This window comes from Zeugodacus cucurbitae, chromosome 6 (assembly GCF_028554725.1).
Source record: "Zeugodacus cucurbitae isolate PBARC_wt_2022May chromosome 6, idZeuCucr1.2, whole genome shotgun sequence".
Classification (NCBI taxonomy): domain Eukaryota; kingdom Metazoa; phylum Arthropoda; class Insecta; order Diptera; family Tephritidae; genus Zeugodacus; species Zeugodacus cucurbitae.
In genome coordinates, this window is record NC_071671.1 from 61,795,901 (window position 1) to 61,817,225 (window position 21,325).

A 21,325-nucleotide genomic window follows, 5' to 3' on the forward strand; every position below is an offset into this window, starting at 1 on the left:
AAGCTGTTGCTGCCACTTTGGCAAATATTTGACTTTCTTGAATTATTAACAAAATGTTAATTTCTGCTAAATGTGATTGGCGCACACATACATACACCCACACATATATAAACAGTTATGTCCACCGACAGCGGCAAGGTTGTGGCTAATTAAGCTGAAAGCCCTCAGGTGCAATGAACGTTCGAGTGCCAAACTCCTGGCATATTTATCTGTTATTGCCAACACCAACACCAGCACACAAGCAAACATTGCAACAAACATTTGTAGGTTTGTATGTATGTGTGTGTGTGTGTTACAACGTCTTCGTCTCTCTTATGGCCCATTTCGTAAATGCAAATGAACTATTCAGTCGGTTCAATCGCTGTTGAAATTCAATTTGCTGCTTCATTTCAGCTAAGTTCAAGCGAAGAGTTGAATACCTAACTAACCTTTGGTGGCGCCACAAAGAGGTTGCTGCCACATACACACATACACAGAGCCAACGGTGCAGCCTCATATGCAAAATAGCAGTTCAGTTCCCTAAAAGTTTGTCGAACGCACTTGAGGTTCAGCAGATAGGTCACCTATAAAGTCGGCAGCAACTACAACTACAACAGAAATAACAGTTACAATGACAACAACAATAATATGGTAGGCAAAAAAATTGCATTCGAGTGCAATGACTGTTGACGCAGGCCTACCACAGCAACTTCTTTAAATACACATGAACTGGGCAACACACTCTCAAACACGCATATATACCTTCATACATACGTACACACTCAAAAGTACACCTATGCCGCTAGCTCAGTTGCACTAAAACGGGTCGAGTGGTTGCCGAAAATGGCAAAAAGGCCGAAAGACCAGAGCAATAACAACCTGCCAAGCACATGAGTGGCAGCAACATATACACACATATCTAAACATACAAATGCAACAATACATACAAACATACATATTTGAGCGCCCATATATAGCCATTTGCCACATAAACTAGACGACTAAAGAATTGCGGAACGTTGCAATTAGAGGCACGCGCCAAATGCAGGAGACCAAACTGACAATGCGACAGCAGCAGCAACATCAACAGCGGCAACTCGACGGCGGCTCTAACTCCGGCTCTGGTTTGGGCCTAATAAGGTGGACACAACGCGTTGTGGATGGTATTTCCTTGCAGTCCACAAAACCAATTAGATAAATGAGCGCTGCTCTTATAGGAAGAGAGAGAGAGAGAGAGAGTGACTGTGAGAGAGATAATCATAATGAGTGTGAACTGAAGAGAGTAGAGAGCGCCAGCTAATGTAAACAGTGTTGCATTTCGTTTTCCAATGCAATTGCAACACTCGTGTTGTTGCTATGTTTGTTTGGCATTTTCAACGAGTCACACAGGTAGGTTTCGCGTAATTTTCGTTTTGTTGATAAGAAAGCCGGCAATACGAAGTGCTAATTGCAGCACTTATGTCGGTTGGGATAAGCAAATGTATAGGTAATAAAATCGAAAGGAAATGCATTATAATAAAATCGGACTCTGATTTAAATCCATTTCGGAGCGTCATAAAAAACATTTACATTAATTGACGCGAGCATCGGAAATGTACCAAGTTAATACATAAATAAATGTATTTTTACATTACCCGAAAATGCTCTGGGTTCAGACTGCTTAAGTTCGATGGTTCAAAACTGTTTTTACGAAAATGCATTATAAGTCCCTGCTCCCATGATTGCCTTATGGAGATTTTGAGTGACAAGATCAAATCAATCAGGAGTATAACAGCTATCTTTTCGGTTATATTAAATTTAATTTGATAATTCTAAAGAGTAAGTGTGCTCTCTCTTTAACCGGGATCAGAAAAAAGAACGAAAAGTACACATATCTCTAATAATAATAATTTTGGATGGGCCGGAAGTCTAAAATCAACTAAATTTTCAGTGATTTAAAAATATTGGGTTCAAAGAAAACACTCTCAGATCAAGCTTTCAAGCTTGTTCGGCGTATTTAATTCCCGAATAATAATTGATAACATATTGCTAAGCTTCTCAAAATGTTAACTTTACCTCAGCTGCCGTAAAAATTTGCTTAAAAGTACATATCTTCTCTTATCTCTTACCTTTTCCTCCTTATTCTTAACTATCTGTTGTTCTTAATTGTAATTGGAGAATAGTTCTATGTTGGTACTATTCCAGTTTCCCTAGGCCTTATCGGCTTACTTGGCTTTTAGAATACTTTTAGGATATTTCACAAATCTAGAGCTCTAAAATTAATTATTTAAGAGTTGATTTTAACTTGCAGCTGGAACCTTTAAAACTGTACATAGCTCAGAAGACAAGACCATTCGAATCAGAAGAAATCAGGATATCACTCACTTGTCGTTTAATGCACTTTTTCACTTATGCTGGAGCATGAAAAAGAGACCAAGTTCCTCTGAATCCGATTAAAGGACCGATCAGTTCGCGAAAATAACCTCAAATTGCATGTTTTTAGTGGGAATATTCTCAAAAAAATCATCCTACTATTTTTTGTTTTGAAGACAATGAAATCATTAGCTACATGAGAGATACAAATTCAGTTCTCAAACTTCACCGACTCTTACTTAATCGAGTTTAATAATAATTAACACTTTAACCCAAACCGTCTTATCACTTCTAGTGGCGCCCACTTCAACTGCTAGTACTAATAAGATTCTTATTGTCAAGTTTACAATTTTAAAATTAACTCATTGCTATAACAACAATGCTTTAGCTCTCAATTAGAAGTGATTATATGCAATTTTAAGACACAAACACCCCTACAAACATACATCCATTGATCATCCAACATTCATACTTACTAGCATATGTACTCATATACATATATCAACCTTATTTGTTTACATTCGCAAACTATTAAATTTTTGCTCTCTTTTTCCGTGTCGTTTGTTGCTTTGGAAATCAGCTGCGAGACGCCAACGAACAGCACAAAAACAAAATAGCGAAAAACTGGAATTTCTAGCAGTTTTCAAGCAGTTCTGCCCACTGGTGCTCAAGCAAAATCAAAACAATAATTTATGAGAGAGTGAGAACAAATAAGAGAGAGTGGATTGATTATTTATTTATGTTTTTTAATTTTTATTTTGTTATTTTGTGAAGATAAGTGCAGATGCGTTCCACAAGCTAGCAGTTGAGTAGTATTGTCAGTAGAGCCGAGTTTAGTCGATTACTAGAGTGTTGTTCTTGGTCCACTTGCTGAGTTTGGCTGCTCATATACATATATATGTGTGCGTAACTGCAAGAGCGGAAGTTGCCGCCACTACTCTCAGTATTGGAGTTGTGTATTCAAACTGCTCTGCTTTATCTGCTGTCACTCCAATTGCTCTCACGCGCAGGCTGTGCGCTCGTGTGGGTGCGTGTCTACCGTGTGTTGCATTTCCGTCAGCACGAATTGTAACATGTCGGTTCATGCTCGTGCATTCGCACTTCCTCGCCGACGTTGACGCGATTCTTGTAGTTTGCCTGCGCCGCGCTCTCTCTCTGCATAGCTTTCTCGCATGCAGCTACCAACTGGGTAGGCCAATCAGTTTGTCGCAGATACTGTCCCGGTGCGGTTATAGTGTACGGACAAAATACGGCGCGTTTGTCAGCGTACGAATTGGACGCGTTACTGAAGAATAAAATTTGCCCAGCAAAATATACAGTGATTGATTTGATGGTGCCCAACCACAAAAGTATAGTGAAATTATAAAGCATTCTAAAGTGTACTAGTGTTCTAACGGTAATATTGTGTGCTATGAAAAATTAATTGAAATAGCAACAAAATTGAAAGTGCTAACTAAAATTGTTGTAAATTTGCGTTTGAGTTGATAAAAAATCGTGCAAATTTCGTGCAGCAACGCATTTGCTCGTCTACAACGCAACGCAACCTGTGACGCGCAACACAGCAGCGGCAGCAGAGCGTTTCTGCTTTCCACACGGTTGGTAAAAAAAAGTATTATTTTAATTCCTTGCGGATGCGACAGCAGCGGCGGTGACGTTCACTATGCGCTCGACAACAACACGGGATCCATAGAGTAGCCTAACCAACGCGGCGCGACCTGTCATACCGTAGTGCACAGCGCGTTTCTTTGCAAGTGTTTGCATACATACAAACATATATATGAATATGTAGGTGTGTGCGCGCATCTCTACTGCGTCGTCTGTGCCACCTTAGCCTGGCGTTTGCCAGCAAAATATGAAAATTTATTTAGGAACAAAATATTTTTCAACTCTTGTGTGCAAGGTTGTGTGGAAAATTAGAAAACAACCCCAAGTGTAGGAAGCGAACGCTGCGGCTGGTTAAGCAGAAGATGTAATGTAGACATACATACAAACATAGATTACTTGGTAAGGTTTAGCAGTAAGGGCAGGCTCTCTGGCTCTTTAAATAATATACAGCTATATTTACAAGCGTAGCAGACAGCCAGCAAATTAAGGAAGATTGTATGTATGTATCTATGTAGGGCGCAGACACTTGAGCGGGCGGCAGATATACACGTAAACAGACAGACAAATAGCCGAAAAGTCTGTTGTACGTGTGTTTGTTGTTTATGTATGTGGTAGAGTCATAATTTGGATTAAATTTTTGTTTTTGTGTGTCTTCTTTACTGGTCATTTGGTATTTCGAATCCTGCTAGGAAGATTTTTCTACTTTTTATGGCTTGAGTTTTTTGTTTGTTGGTTTTTTGGGCAGCTAATGCGCTGGTGTTGAGGTATAGTTGTAGGTACAGCTGTGAAATGAGTTCAAGGAAGTAAAGAGGAGCAAAAATGTAGGCGTAGACCAGGAAGAGCGTTAAATTAGAAATGAGTTTTGGAGAAGTTGAAAAAAAAGATATAAGGAAGTCTAAAGAATATTCAGGACAGTTTGTGCTACAGAAATAGAAAATAAAAAATTGTGTTTGAATGCGAAATAGGAAGTAAAGCAACTAGAAACAAGAGATGCGCAACACAAATTCGTATAAATTTTTGTTTCTCGTTACGGTAATTTTCGAAATGCGCGTCGTTTTGAAATGTTCGCGTTTTTTCGTTTGTTATTTTTGTTTGTTTGCCGCCCAAATTGGTTAATTAAGTGGAAAAATGTATGCAAATCGCTTTAAAATTAATGGCTGTATAATTGAGAAAAATAAAATAAAAATAAATAAAATAATATAAATGCGCAAATGTCCTTGCCAGCTGTTCTTTGGTTGAAAAATTGTGGTTGGAAATATAAAATTTTGGTGTGCAAGCGAAATGTATTGGAAAAATGTAATAGAAATTAAATAAAAAATGAAATGGTTTGTGCAAAGTAATAATAAATAAAGAAAATTGACACAAAATATAAAATTATAAATTAAAAGAAATTTCTAAATTTAAAAATGACAGTTAATTTGTTGAAATAAAATTATTAAAATAAACAAGGTGTTGGACTATAATTATTAATAACATAAACTGATTATAAATATGGACTAAAGTAAATTTAGAAATGAAGTAAATATAATTTACATAAAAAAATGGAAAATTCAAAATTCATTTAAAACAATAAAGAAGTGCTTTAAAACATTCCGAAAAATATGAAGAGACAAAATATATTTCTTTACTGTTATCATTAAAATATGTTACTTTAAAAATATTCTAAACTAATAAAATCGTATGTGTATAACGTTCGAAAACTAAAAAAAAATCGTGAAAATTCTACGGAGTGGAGATTTTAACATTTTTTGAAAGTAAACAATATTTTACTGTTGAATAACCGAATGGAAAAGACAAAATTATTGAAAAGTTATATGCCAAAAATCTAAAAGCCCATTTTTAAAACTATATAAAATAATTTGTTGGCTAAAATTAATGATTTGGTGAAAAATTTGAAAAACATTCAATAAAACGAAAATAAAAATTAATAGTTTTTAATGAAAGAGATTTAGATAATTTAATAAATAAAAATAATTTCTGAAAAAATATACACGCAAACTTCAAAAATAATACGAATAAATACTTGAGTTTATTAATATTATAATCACAATTAATTTAATGGACCAAACTAAAAGTTTTGTCATAAAAAATAATTTGCCACAATAAACGGCTTACAATCATAATTATAGCATAAATGCTTTCTCGTGGTAAAGTGTCTTAAACTGTGGCAAATGTGTATAATTAAGCATGTAATTGCACTTTTAAGTGAATAGCACAGAAAAAAAAAAAAATAAAAAAACAGAAATAAATTTTTAAGCAGTTTAATTGCTTTTCTTCAAACTAATAATTGAAATAGTGCAAATAAAAATCATAATATCCGTAATAAATCACATTTGTGTGAACAAAATGTCAAAGAAATGTCATAAAATCACTATTAATGCTAAACGACTAATAAACAAATAATTAGTGTAAACAAAACAGTTAGTAGCTGAGCCAAAACACAGTTATAAATTACAAAAATAAATACAAATGTGCAAACTAAGAGTAAAAAGTAATTAAATGCTAATTTACCAATAAATAAATCACTCCAATGAAGTGCAACTAATAATTACAAGTGATTAATTGGCATTAAATTAAAAGTAATGCAAATAAATTAAATTCCAATGCAATACAAATGAATCTATGCTTGCTGTAAAATATCAATGCAAATCAATAGTTGTTTTTATAATTTGTAATACATTAAACAAATGGCAGCTACGTTGGATTTCAATGTCTTTACGCTCAACATTATTAGCAGATTACAAGTGGACAGCGTTGGACTTGAAATTTAATATCGAAAAGGTTGGTCACATTCTTTGAAACTACTCTCGAGTATATTTAGAATATATTAAGTATAAGCGTCACTAAGTATTATTAATGTTGTTGCTTAATGTAAACATAATAATGCTGGTTGGACTGACATTAGTATTAATATAGAATATGGAGGGAGTATGATTTTAAATAAATCTATGATAATAAAAAAAATTGATAAAAGAAATTAGAATTCGAAACAGAAACAAAATATGCGTAAATATATTTTAAAGATAAATAAAAATTATAATTAAAAAATTTCGTCGAAAAATATTCCGATTTTGGAATAATTCGGATATCGAAATGAAATTTTCGGTTTCTGGATACTTGAACTCATCGTGTTTTTCTTATATCTGGGAAGACTTCTTTATAATATGAAGATTTTTGAATAAAATAATTATGCTATTTTTTATAAGAAAAATTATTTATAATTCTAGAGAATCCGAAATTTACACTCTGTTATTGAAAAGTGTTCTTTCTTAATTAAATTAAATTAGATATTAGGATAGTAGAAAGTTATCAGATATTAGGCGTGTTTTATTTGACCATCAAATTAAGCTATTAGCTTATTTTGTATGGAAGTCTTAGCCAACTTAATTATATTTGGCTTGTCATAAGCTATCATAGCTTGTATATTGAACTAGAAGCATTGTCAGTTCATCGCTTTTTTCATTCACAATAATTTGGTTTTTTCCAAAATAAAGTAGTTGGCAATAGCGAGAAACCCCATTTTGACAGATGAAAATGTAAACAAACCAATATTTTAAATTCTATCGAACTTTATCCATATTTATTTTGACCATCCCGGATCTAATAATGATTGTAAATTCCTTAAAAGATCAGAATTTTATAAAAAAGCGGTAAACAAAAGGAAATTTGATTTATAAATTCAACTTTTTTTTTTTAAATTACATTTCAGCTGAAAGTTCGGGCCCGCATTGCCAACACAATTCATTTGTAAGCGAAGATATGAAATAAGCTAAATGCGTTTTATTTTTTCATGATTTAGCTATTAGCTTGTGGTGCTCAAATAAAACACGCCTAATGACCGAACCCGATTTACTGAAATATTATATCATATTTCAACACTTTGTAATTGTAAAAAAAAATATTTTCGAATCGAACAACCAACGGGTATACGTCGCTTAAACTGGCATTATCCAAAAAATATACTTATCTCCATATTTATCGTTAGATGCTAAGCTGTGAATATTAGCGAATCGAACTAACAACTGGTATAAATCGCATAAACTGGTATAATCAATTATAAATAGAAAAGTAGGTAATTTTATAGTCAACATTCAATGAAATTTGTTTACTTATTTTATTAAAGCTATTTTCGAATAACCAAGTCTTGATTAGGGCTACTTCAACTAATAATTTTGTTGTTGCTTTCATCAACTTAAAAAACTCTGTGATGACAAGCGACGTTTTTTAATATTTTCTACGCAAATATTAAAAAATACATATTTATTTCCTCGCTTTTCCAATAAATAAATATACACCAAATTCAACGAAAATTTTCACGCATCAATTAACAAATAATTGTTTGTTGCATAGAAATTTACTATAAACTCCACAAAAAATAATTCTGTATATTGCAACTATAAAAAACAGCAACAAAAAAGCAAGGAAATTAATGCAATTAAATCCCCAATGACTGGTTGTCCACAACAATGGCAGGTAATTATTGCAATTGACATGAATTGTGACAGCGTCAAAGCAGCAAAGGCCAGCAGATGACAGAAGTTGGAAAAAACACTCTGCAAAAACACTACAACAAAAGTAGTTGTTGTTGTAGCTGCGCATTGAAATGCAAAACGCTTTGTTCACTCATCGCCGGTAATTCTCAACCACTTAATGCACTAAACAACTCACTGACCAGAGAGGAAGAAAAGGAGCTGAAATGAAGCGTCTGCAAATGAGACTAATGACCGAACGCTTGTAGAACGGCAATGACTGAATGAATGCATTGACATTTCACATTTCATTCGATGACCGCCATTGAAGACTGTAAATATGGAATTTGCTAATTGAAATGCAAATTTGTGCAACTAATTTCCGTAAATTCGATGGAGAATTTAGAGAGACTTTTGTATAGAGATCACATCTCTGTAGAAATGCATGTATGTATGCAAGATACACCCTGTGTCACTCAATGTAACTTCATTTGCAACAACCTTTTGTTGTTGCATTCGAAATTCAAATAGTGAAAAATCAAAAATTCCAATTCGTTCACGTTCCTTTTTCGGTTTATCATCGTGGCTGTCTGTCTGTCTGCTGTGAGTGTGTGTGCATGTGCCTGTCCTTTGTGCGCTGATTTAATTAATCATTTTTGACTTTTCCAACTCATTACGCACATGTAGCAGCCGCAGCGACAGCGGTAGCAGCATTCGACATTCACTCCCCCCGTCGCCCTTTCACACTGCCTGGCATTGTTACTCTTCCGCTATTTGCTATTGTTGTTGCTGCATGCTTAGATAGCTTTTAGTTAAGGGTTGTAAACTGTAACAAATCGGTCGTCAGACAACTGCTGCCAATACTACTACTGCTGTTGTTGTTGGCTGCTGCTCTTTACTGTGAGCCTTCCTCTCCACAAAAAAAGGGTAATTTGATGTAGCCAGCAAAAGTTAACTGCCGTAATATTTTTGTGGTGTGTGATAACAGTAATTTCAGCAACAACAAGAAAAGTTGTTTCAGATTATAGCATGCTATTTTTTAATGGTTTTCGTAAATATTTCATGTTGTAGTTGGAGGTAACAACAAAAATTGTGGAGGTGTGTCGGACTTTTTGTGGTTGGTAAAGTTTTAGGTTGGTGTTGTTGTTATTTTTGGTTTAAAGTTTTAAGTTAAATAAATAAGAAAAGTAAATAGATGGTGAATTGTTTGTGTAAATATTTACGCTTCATTAAATAACAAGTAAGGATAGTATAAGCTTAGATAAGATAGTATAAGAATATATATATAAATATACTCAAAATATTTTCGTTAAAAAATTAATAAAAAATCTTTAAAAATTAAAAAAATTAAAAATTTTATGATATTAATTTGAAAAAAATAAGAAAATATTACATTTGTCAATTTTTAATAAAAATTGTCTTCTTGAGCAAAAAAAAAAATTCTAAAATATTTGAAAATATTGAGTTTTAAATAAAATTGTGTTTAGCTCTTGCTTTTTATATATACTAAAAATCAAAATAACCAAAAATATGTTAAAAATTAATTATTTAAAATTTTGAGCAACCACCTCTCTTAATTTTTTTTATTTTAAAATTTTTTATCTTTCAACTACTAAGTATAACCCAAGGATTCAAGCCACCTTCTTCACTATAAATAACTCAACAATTAAAATCTCCATATATCACATCTTCGGCAATTCGCATTGCTTATTTGAGGTTAAGAACTCTATCAAAAATTGTCCGTACTAATGATTTTTCTTATTGTAATTACGCTGCCCACGCTAAATTAAGCTAACTGGCCCAAAGGGTTGAAATTGCCGACTTCTAGGTATGAAAAGTTCTATTTGCGGAGCATAAATAATATAAATATTGCAAGGGTTGCTTGCTGCTAAAGATATTGAAGTAAATTTAGAGCTACCTTGAGTTGTTGTTGTGACAGCACGCGCCGTTAGCAGTAAAAGAAAGAACCGCACGTCAGGGGAATAACTAAAGAAAATGTATAAATCGAACAAAGGTAAATAGCCCCGCATAATTTGTGTAAATAAATATTTCTGATTGCCAAGCACAAATTGTGGAATACAAAAACAAAAGTATGAAACAATCTAAAATCAAACAAAACTTTTAAAATTTTGCTAATTAAGCGAGTACAAGTGATTTAAGCGTGAAGCGATAGATGGAGGATAGCAGAGTCGAGGTGGGAGCAGATTTATGCGAAAAGCAAGGCAATTGATAAAGTTTGGAAATGGATTTATGGCTTTCGGAAATAAATTACAGATCAAGAGGGGGGTAGGGGGTTACAAGAGAAGGGAGTTAAGGTGGAAATTACTGTTGTTTTTTTGTTTCAACCAAATTGTTGATAAAAAGTTCTTTGACTGATGAGATTCAGTCTTAAGAAGTAACATTTTTCTAGTAAAACTTCAGCCAATCTATACAAGAACCATTTAAAGCTATTTATATAACAGTTGAGGCATCAACTTGCAACATAAGTAGAAGTTAGCGACCGCAAACAACGAAATGCTTCCAGCAAAAACATGATAGCTTTAAATTACTAAAATAACAACATTTCCAAGTACAATCAAGGGGGTTGGTAAGCATAATCAATGTAGAGCAGGGTACGATCGTGGGTGTTGCCGAAACTTAACTTTGTTGCATGCTGACAGCTTAAATCGTTTTAAAAAGCAGGTTCACAAGAAATAATCAGTATTTCATGGCGACAACACACACAAACATATGTAACATATAAAATATTCATGTCTTCTACTGTGATATATTTATAGGCATAAAGCGCTTCAAGTGCTTCTATTTGGAGTTTACCTCGTCGCTGTTTGCCTGAAGTTGATATAATCATTATTACGTTGAATGCCTCAACACTTCGGTTGAAAAAGACACACAAACACACCTTTACATGGATATTCAAGTATTTATAAGAGTGGCAGTGTGGTTGTTGCTGTTGCTATTATTACTCAACTTTTTCCGTGCTTTCACTGTTATTTGCCTGCCTTGTCGTCGCCGTCGTCTTTGTGGGGGTGTGGGGCATTTTATCATTAAGAAATTAAATATTACAGCTGTTTGGCGGGCGACGAATTTGTGCGCTGTGGTGAAATTTGACTTGCTACAATAGGTTTGCAACCCTTAATACGGAGGTATATCCTGGTAAAGTCCTTAATAAAGGCGCATATTCTAAGCTTTTATACAAATATCAAATATGTACCTTTGTAAAGACTTATGTATATACCTATACCGTTATTATTATTTTTATATTGTGCTGTAGCTGTAATTTTGTACGAAGGTGTTCGTGAAGGTGTTTGAGAATTCATGAATGAAAAATGCATGGTTTAGATGTGTTGAAGTAGGGTGTAGACGCATAGTAGACTTAGCCAACTTAAAATATGGAAATATGCAAATATAATACATACAAACATATGTGAAAATATTAATTAACAATATGAGTGGATGCTAATATTAGCACGACGGCATTAAAAATATGAATTTATTTTTTTATATGCAAATAATTTCCATAACCAATTGGCGCCAAACTGCCAGAAGGAGGGATACGTGGCACTCTGTTTTGGACTCGGCTATAACCGCGTAAGCGGTGTCTACGCCAGTCAAGAAGAAGAAGAAGAATTTCCATATTGTAAAAGATATATACAGATATTGGTTAAATAAGTACATATTTCTATAAATAAATTTTTACTTCTATAAAAATAGAATATACATAGATTTTTTCCAAAAAGTTTGGAAGTTAAAAATTTTTTAAGCTTCTAGTATCTCATCTAAAACGACATTAGGACTCATTAAGGTAAAACTTTTCAGTTTAGAGTATTATTTTAGACAAAAATCATCGTGCAATCCATATCATCTTATGAAATATACTTAAAATATATTTTTACGCGAGAATACAAGGTACCGATTTTAGGACCCAACTAATTTAAGTATATTTCCTCATAGCTATCACCAAATATTTAACATTTTTCAGTTTGGGCTATTATTCTAGCCAAAAATATTCGTGTAATCGATATCGTCTCTATCAAATATTATTTTACGCGAAATTTAAAATGAAAAAGTGAACGATAAATAATTTCAAAACAAATAAAAAATCGATAACGATATATTTTTCGATGATTAACAAACAATCGATAAGTCGATAAATGAAATTCATTCCTAATATTTATCAACTGAAATAATAATGACTTATTTAAATGAATTTTACTAGAGAAACAAATATTTTCTTCACTCAAATGTTGATATTTTTGCGGTGTTGAGGGTTATAATCGATAACAAATAAAACTAAAGTGAAAATGGTTCTATTACAGCAATATTGAAATAATTACTAAAGAATATAATTAAATAGAGTTCAATTAAGTAATTTATGCAAAGTTATGTGTACACCAGTATAACTCTTCAATCTTCTATGACCACCTGCAGATAACAAAAGTCTTAAGCACACGCCTTTACAACACAATTATCGAAAACATTGCTCTTTTGTAAAGTTGCCAAGCATCTACATACATCAAACAATCTTAGAAAGTAACTGCATAAGGGTTTGTTGAAATGCAACCCTTTAGCAACTTACATCTTTGAGTAACCCTGAATTTTAGTTTAGTAAGAAACCCAAAAAATTCTTTCACTTGCATTTTGACCTTTAAATAAACTACATCTTTTTGAGTTGAACATTCCAAAGCGTTTTTTCTTGGATTCGTGCAGTACAAAAGTAAGATAAAACAACAGGTTATGGGCCCAGGTGCAAATTCCTGGGAACCTAGTAAATCGCGTTAAGTAATTAATAAAAAATATGTGTTCGTCGCTTTTTAACATAGAAAAATTGGATGAGTCCAATTATGACTCATGGAACTTGCAGCTACAAAGTGTGCTTGTTCATCAAGAGTTGTGGCCTGTTACGTGCGGAGAATTGCCCGCTCCAAAAGAAGGTGCCGATGAAAAAGCTGTGTTGCTGTGGAAGGCAAAAGACGATAAGGCAAAAGCAACAATAATCCTCAGCATTACGCCTATGCAGATAAGCCACATTAAAAACTGCAAATCGGCGAATGAGGCGTGGAAATGTCTACAAGAAGTGCATAGACCAAAAGGGCCTGTGAGAAAGGTAACTTTGTTCAAGCAGTTACTTGGAATTCGAATGAATGACGGTGAGTGTGTCCAGCAATACGTTTGCAAATTTACGGCAGTCGCAGAGAAGCTTGCTGAAATTGGAGTGTGTCTCCAGGATGATTTGTTCGTTATTATGCTTCTTGCAAGTCTGCCGAAATCATTTGAGAGTTTGGTGGTTGCTTTGGAGTCTCGCGATGAGCTACCAAATCTCACTGCTGTTAAAATTAAATTAATAGAAGAAGGCGAGCGACGTAAAACATGCCAGTCTGAGCATACCGAGGGTAGCGTGCAAGCTTTCGTAGCACACGCAAACACAAACGCAAAAAAAAATATTTTTGAACATACAAAATCGAACGACAGTGCAAGTACCGCAAGCACACGCAAAGACAATAGCAAAAAATCAAATTTAAAATGTTACAGTTGTGGCAAAAAAGGTCATTTCGCCGCACAATGTAAAGGAAAAGATCGAGAAAAATCTTCGCATCAAAATGTAACAAGAAACGGACTGTTTGCTGCTGTTAGTAGCAGAATTTTACACAACGATGTTTGGTGCGTTGACAGCGGCGCTTCTTCACACTTATGTTGTAACCGCAACATGTTTGATGAGTTCGAGCCGTGTGAAGAATCAATTATGTTAGCGGCGGAACACAAAATATTAGCAAAAGGCAAAGGTGTTGTTCGATTGCGAACAAACGAGTTTGATGTGACTCTCGTAGATGTTTTGTTCGTACCGGGTTTACAGTGCAACTTTGTGTCAGTTGCCAGAGCAGTTAACAGTGGCTATATTGTCGAATTCAAGGGAAACACGGCGAAGTTCTTTGACAAACACGGAGGAATAATATTATGCGCACAAAAGGTCAGAGATTTATATTTACTTGAAATAAATAAAAATAAATTGTTCTTTGCGAAGAAAATTGCTGACGACGTGATGAAGTGGCATAATAGATTTGGCCATCTGAATTTCGCAAGTTTACGGCAGCTTAGTAATAAGCAGATGGTGTTTGGACTTCCGATTAATATACCGACTGATGTCAACTGCGCTTTGTGCATGTCGAGTAAATGCACTCAGCGGCCATATAGTAACTCACAAAATTATGCAGCCGATGTATTGGGGGTGGTGCATACTGATGTTTGCGGTCCGGTAAATGTTGCATCGATCGGTGGAGCCCGATACTTCTTAACCTTCATGGATGATAAAACGCGCTATATATTCGTGTATTTTTTACGGCACAAAAGCGAGGTGTTCGAAAAATTCAAGGAATTTAAAGCAATGGCAGAGCGTCAAACTGGGGAGAAATTAAAGATATTAAGAAGCGACAATGGGACAGAGTTTGTCAACAATATTTTTGATGAATATTTAAAAGCGAATGGCATTTTACGGCAACTTACGGTCCCGTATACGCCACAGCAAAATGGTGCTGCTGAGAGGTTAAATCGCACTCTACTTGAAATGGCAAGGTGTATGTTGCTGGGTGCAGGTCTCGAACAGTCGTTATGGGGTGAAGCGGTATCTACGTCCGCGTATTTGCGAAATCGTTCTCCAACCAAAGCGTTAGATAGTGTAACGCCGTATGAAGCATGGCATGGGCATAAGCCAACGGTGGCGCATTTAAGAGCGTTTGGATCATTTGCAGTGGCACTTGATAAACGGCAGCGAGACAAATTCAAGCCAAAGGGTAAAGAATATGTTATGGTAGGATATTCTGACACTTCAAAGGCGTATAGATTGTACGATAAAGAAGCAAAGCGTTTAATTGTTAGCAGGGATGTATACTTCATCGAGCAAACGCAACACAAGCAACAGCATGAGGCAATTTTAGACGTATTGAATCCGATAAATGTTCTCGTGTCCGATAATGAGCAGATGGCTCAGGTACCTGTCATTCAAGTGGATGAGGCAAACGATAACGCGAACGAAGATGAAGTTGTAGATGATGGTGGCATGCAGCCAGAGAAAAGTGATGACGATTTCGAGTCTCCTGAAGATGAACCAACTTCGCTTAAACGTGGGCCAGGTAGACCGAAATTGATTCGTACTGGTGTATGCGGTAGACCAAAAAAACAGTATAATTACTTAAGCTTGTTGACGTATGGCAATATTAAAGTACCTGATACAGTAGGTGAGGCGTTATCAAGTGAACTTTCTGACGATTGGTACAATGCAATGAAAGCTGAATACGAATCGTTGTTGAAGAACAAGACTTGGGAACTTGTGAAGCTACCAAGAGACCAAAAACCAGTGCGTAATAAATGGGTGTTCGCGGTCAAAAGAAATAAGGATGGAAATGTAGAACGGTTTAAAGCGAGGTTGGTTGCGAAAGGGTGTTCGCAAATTTACGGTGTAAACTATACCGAGACTTTTTCACCCGTCGTACGTTACAATACCATTCGAATGATTTTTGCGATAGCAGCGGAATACCGTTTGCACTTACATCAAATGGATGTATCCACCGCTTATTTGAATAGCGATTTGTCTGAAGATATTTATATGAATCAACCCGAAATGTTTGTGGATAAGCGTTATCCTGATCATTGCTTAAAGTTAAAGAAAGCTTTATATGGCCTTAAGCAATCCGGTCGCCAATGGAATATGAAATTAGATTCCATATTGAAGCAGATAGGATTCAAACAGTGTGAGTGTGAACCGTGCGTATATGTTATGCACAAGGGCAAGCAGTTGAATATTATAGCCGTTTATGTTGATGACTTACTGATTGCCAGCTCGGATTACAGTCACTTAAAACTTATAAAGGCTATGATATCAAATAAAGTTGAAGTTGTGGACAAGGGTCAAGTCCAGCACTTTTTAAGCATGGAGGTTGAGAGAGATGGTGAAACTGGAGCTATTGCTATTAGTCAGAAGGGACATATTAAAAGGTTATTGCGCGAGTACGAAATGGAAAATTGTCGACCGATCGCCATCCCTTTAGATCCAGGACACCAAGTTATGTGTAATGAGCAGAATTGTAAAAAAGCAGATCAGGTGCAGTATCAATCACTCATTGGGTCACTTATGTATCTAGCTGTGTGCACGCGACCTGATATCTTGCACTCGGTTTGTAAGCTAGCACAGCGTAACAATGATCCACATGTAGAACATTTATCAGCAGCAAAGCGCATATTAAGGTTTTTATGCACCACACAAGATATGCAACTGAAGTATAACAAAACCGGTAAACCAATTGAGTGTTTTGTGGATTCCGACTGGGGTGGTGACACAGGTGATCGGAAATCGTATACTGGGTATGCAGTTATGTTAGCCGGAGGAGTGTTTTCATACGAATGTAAAAAGCAGACGACGATAGCACTTAGCAGCACAGAAGCCGAATACATGGCGCTAGCATGCGTTGTTAAAGAAGCTGTTTACTTGAAGCAGCTATTAACTGAAATGGAACTCGAATGCCCGGATGCGATGATAGTGAACGGAGATAATTTAAGCGCGATGAATTTAGTCAAGAACCCCGTATACCACGCTCGAAGTAAACACATTGATATTAAATATCATTTTATAAGAAATATCTATCGAAGTGGCGAAATCGAACTTAATTACTGCAGCACTAGTAATATGATTGCAGACATATTTACTAAGAACCTAGCCAGACCTAATCATGAAAAATTTTCTAAAATGTTGAACTTGTGTTAAATATATTTACTTGTAATGCTCAAATATGTTCGTTGAGGTGGCGTGTTGAAATGCAACCCTTTAGCAACTTACATCTTTGAGTAACCCTGAATTTTAGTTTAGTAAGAAACCCAAAAAATTCTTTCACTTGCATTTTGACCTTTAAATAAACTACATCTTTTTGAGTTGAACATTCCAAAGCGTTTTTTCTTGGATTCGTGCAGTACAAAAGTAAGATAAAACAACAGGGTTGCTATCACACAAATTCTTTAAAATATATTTTCGTATACTAAAAACATCTCCTTAGAACTCATAGACAACATGCATTTGCATGTGGCACAACAAATGATTGTGTAAAATAATTTCAAAGAAATTCCAAGCCACACTTTGCACCCCCAAATAATAACACCCGCTGGCAAGCGACAACAAACACTGAAACGAAACTGGGTAAATGATAACCGCAAGCTAAGTAACAAATAAATTCTCGAGCTTACCACACAGGCAACAACAAGCATACTCGTATGTTATATAGATATCATTTTAAACCCAAAAACGCTTCATTTCCGCCTGCGCTGCTGTCAAAAACTTACCTCACCAGTAACCCAGCTACTGCTTGCCACATTCGACACCACAGAGCAACCGACAGCAGCAAGTCGAAAAGTAAATTTTATCAGCTAAGCAATAAATACAGGCACACTTTGAGCAGACACACACACATGTACACAAACAAATATTATTACAGTTAAGGCAACCCTTTAGCGGGACGCAAGGTGACGGCTTAATATTAAGCCTTTTGTGTGCTTTGAGTTTGTATGTGGCATGTGGTATGTATGTGTATCCTTGCCACATATATGAACTGCCTCCTTCAGCTATTTGAATGTCTTTCGAAAATATTGCAACAAATGAAATTCACATTAACAGTCATGCCAAAAAGTATGCAGCACACACATATGTATGTGTATACATATACACACAACCTTTGCTGCCACACTCAGCACTGCTGGCGGCCTCAGGACATGCTGCTGTTGTTGCCATTGTACTTATTATTTTCTTGTTGTTGTTGTTGCTGGCTGTGCGCCAAAAAACTTTCATTAAATACCACGTCAAGTAATTAAGTATTTTATCTCTACCTCTTACTTCCGCCACGTCTTACTGCAGCAATTCCTCACAAACACTACAAAAACAAAAGCAAAAAAAAAATACAACAATTTTCCTTTCTTTCAACGCCAAGCTTTCTTCTTCCTACCATTTTCGCTGTGCTGCTGTTGTACACAAATTACTTACATTCGTTGCACAATTTTACATTTTCATTTGAATGCTGATCCGTTAACTATATATACTCATATATATATATATATATATAAATATATATGTATTTAAGCAAATAAGTAGTAAAGGCTCTTAAGTAATAAGGATATTCATATGCGCATATGTCTCTCTGTCTCTGTGTGCTCTACTACATGCATATATTTCATTTGCTTGCATTAATTTCCTTGGCTTACATTTCCTTCTCATTCTCATTATCATTTTCATTCTTTTATTTCAATTTCTCTGTTCTGCAAAATATTTGATAATTAAGTCGCAAAATGGCTGCCATATTATTGTTGTTTTTGTTTTGTTGTTGTTGGTAAATGTATATTGAGATAAATACTTTTGCCATTTGTTTGTGTAAACGAAGGTTAATTCGCCTTAAATGTGATTTTTCAAAATAAATACTCTTTCGTGCTGGTTAATGGAATATTTTTTATTTTGCGCATTTATCTCATTTCTTAATTGCATTTTCTGCCAATGAAATTTAATAAATTATTTCTGTTTGAGATGAAAATTATACATATATGAAATTGATACAAGTTTTCTACAAAAAAAAAAATTAAAATTCACATATGGAAGAGTCAGAGCTTTCATGAAATTGAGAAAATTATTTGTATAATAGCTTTGACAGACACATACAAATCTGTACTTCTCTTAAATATTGATTTATCTACACATTTTTCTTCTCAACAGATACTCTTTTCTTTTAAAACTTAGTTTAGTTATTTTTTCCACATCTCCAATCTTTTCTACTCTTATGTTGTTTAAATATAAGTTTGCCCTGTATTTTGCTTCACTTTCAGATATCCCGTTATGATTTACAATCTATTATAGTGTAGTTTCCGGTCACATATGCCTTAACCTACCATATATTGCTTATAAGTTTCTCACCTAACTCTTCTAGATTATCTCAAAATCAGTTGCTAGCAATCCAATCTGTTAAAATAGGCTACAGAAACTCTTAAAATCATCTGCTAGCTAGTGTTATATCTTATCAAACCGAGGATAGTATAATGTATAGGGATTTTTGGTATTTCTTTAGATATTCCCTCTTTATTTAGCTCTGTTTCTTAAGTACTTAAGAAAAAAGGTCGTCTAAGAAGATATACTTTAGTGTCGATAATTTATTTAAATTATTTTGACTCAATGCTGTCGAAACCCTCTCTTATATTGCAGGGTTCGTACTATATCCTTCATACAAACTCAAAGACATCCAGTAGGATATCTAAGAAGAAATTTCATTTGAGTTTATATATTTGGTTGTGATTACTTAGAGTAGTGTTCTATGTTGCACGATCTTATGTCTATAGTTATATATTTTTAAGTCTTTCATTTTCGCGTCACTTCAGATCTAGATCAAATCATATATTTTTTTGGTTTATGCTGAAGATAGTTTTGTCGATAATATTATATATCTCTGTTATCATTTTTTGACGCAACAGCTCCTTGGGACCTACATATATTGCTATATGCTTATTAAATCTCCAGTCTTCCTTATACATAAGCTTAAACAAAGAAGACTATGTGTAGTTTAAATGTATACTCTCTTGGAAGAACAATTAAGTATTAACGAACTTAACTTTTCTTCACTGTTTTCCCTAAATATTGACGACTTTGAACCATTTGGCATAAAGGCAACAGTTAACATCACGGGAGTATTTCATATGGACCAAGGTGTACTCCATAATAATTCAATATACCTTAAAATTTGTGGTCCAACTAGCACTATAATGGCTAAGTTATCATATAATCAAACACAGCATGCAATCAGAGTTCTTAGGGATTACATACGAGACTATAGCCATAATTTTCTTGTATCAAGTCCTAATACCAATAAGTGTCGTGTAGGTCTTTCGATTATCCTACTACTAACTAGAGCACTGATCTCACTGTGCTAGTAAGATCACTTACATATACAAGATCCACATATATCTATACCTTAATATATTTAAATATACTATATAGCACGCGCCAATCCACACTCTACACTTCCACCAAGCCACAGTCTCGCTGAGCGTGTCAAAATATGCTGATTAGCGACTTCAAAATACACCAATAAAATGCATAAATTCACAAATGTCACGGCAATCGCCAGAGACACCAGCGAATGGGCAAAAGAATACAAGTTTTCATACTAAAAAGCCATGCAATAACTGCTAGTTGACGGCTAGAAGAGCGAGTTTAGCGTTGCTTAAATGCTTAAAAGGAAAACGTTGCAGCAGTTGAGCGTCGCTGGCGCCAGCGCTTGACAACAACGTTAATTCAAAATATTTTTAATAGACGATTTAGCTTACTGCTAGACAAGAGGTCGTATGCGACGAGGCGGCGCTTGTCGTAAATTAATTAACAACAATTTATTGCATTTTATTGCAAGCGTGCGATTTTGCGGTGCAGTTATTTAGCGCTTTGATGGCTTTATGCGAAAATGGTTTGGATTAGTTGTATATGCATGCTTGGGTGTGTGTGTTGCTGTATGAATAAAATTTAATATTTCATATGCAAATTAAAAAAAAAATATAAATCCAAAAATATAAAAATAAATATTTTTTTTTTTAAAACTTAATTATAGCTTGTTAAAAAATGTACAACAGCGTGAAAATTTATGTTGATAAAATGCTGAAAATTATGCAAATTTATTTGGTGGTTTGTTTTTTGCCAGTGTGACCACAATAGCCAAAAACAAGAAAAAAATATTATAAAAAAATATATAAAAAAAATAAATATTTTTTCAAAAAAATTAATATTTTTCAAAATTTTTTTATTACCGAAATTTAACATTTTTTACTAAAAAAAATTATTTGTGCTAAAAAATAAACACGCAATAGCTTCCTGCTTAATTTAGTTGTTTTATTTGTTTTTAATATTTTTTGCGGCTTTT

At 34.4% G+C, this 21,325-nt stretch overlaps 1 protein-coding gene across 5 annotated transcripts in view; it reads left to right on the plus strand.

Annotated features, from left to right (window-relative positions):
* Nucleotides 1–3,428: 3,428 nt before the first annotated feature.
* Nucleotides 3,429–21,325, plus strand: part of LOC105209387 (protein sax-3) — a 292,880-nt gene continuing 274,983 nt past the window's right edge. For 3 of the 5 annotated variants that reach the window (XM_054234981.1, XM_054234985.1, XM_054234982.1), the window contains exon 1: nucleotides 3,430–3,926. The gene's annotated coding sequence lies outside the window, so the exon portion shown is untranslated. Of the gene's footprint in view, nucleotides 3,927–21,325 lie in introns of all 5 variants that reach the window. The other 2 variants (XM_054234986.1, XM_054234983.1) reach the window with 1 other exon arrangement.